The sequence below is a fragment of the Plasmopara halstedii genome, assembly GCF_900000015.1.
Source record: "Plasmopara halstedii genome assembly, contig: Scaffold_525, whole genome shotgun sequence".
NCBI classification, from domain to species: domain Eukaryota; phylum Oomycota; class Peronosporomycetes; order Peronosporales; family Peronosporaceae; genus Plasmopara; species Plasmopara halstedii.
This window is the reverse complement of record NW_020187445.1, coordinates 813549-814418: the sequence shown is the minus strand read 5'-3', so window position 1 is coordinate 814418 and position 870 is coordinate 813549.

Sequence of the window (870 nt, the reverse complement as noted above, 5' to 3'; positions counted from 1 at the left end):
GCAACGCTGTTCGTGGATCGTGTTTTCCGACAACACGGACTCCCAGAGTCGATTGTCTATGATAGAGACTTCCGTTTCACGGGAAAGTTTTGGTCGACTATCCACAAGGTGCTCGGCACCAATTACACATGTCGACAGCGGATCACCCGCAGACCGATGGCCATCCCCCAAAAGGGTGAATCGCGTCATCGAAGACGTTCTTCGCAGCGTCTGCGCTGAGATGCTGAGGCGCTGGAGCGCCATGTTCCCACTCGTAGAATTTGTGCTGAACAATGCGGTACATTCGTCTACCGGCTACACGCTGTTCTACGTGAACGGACCGATTCACCCTCGCGTCCCACTGACGCCTCCATTCCATGACTCAGAGCTTGGTGGGGATGGAATAGCCAAACAGCTAGCTGATGTTAGCCCCCTCACCATCCGTAAAGAAGTCGATGACTTCTTGTCTACCAGACTGAGTGTCCTACGACACGTTCACGATGCGATGGCTGAAAGCCAAGACCAGCAAAAACAATATGCAGATGAAAAAGGAAGAGGCAAAGTGGAACGTTTTTAAGGTCGAGGACCTGGTTTTATCAAATTCTTAAAACCTGCCTACACATGCAACCTCTGCTATCTTCAGGACGAAGCTTCGTCCGCGGTGTATTGGACCGTTTAAGGTTGTGGCCAAGAGGGGCCTAGCGTATACGCCGAGCCTTTCAAAACGGATGCGCACCCACCCATCACGTAATACGTGGGCTTGCTCAAGCTGTACCGGGATCCGGCGGAAGTGAACGCGGAAGAGTTGGCGCCGTAGTGGATTCCACGGGCCCTCGGCCACCCAGAAGTTGAACAGCAACTGATTCTGAGTAGGGAGTGCAACAACCTCCA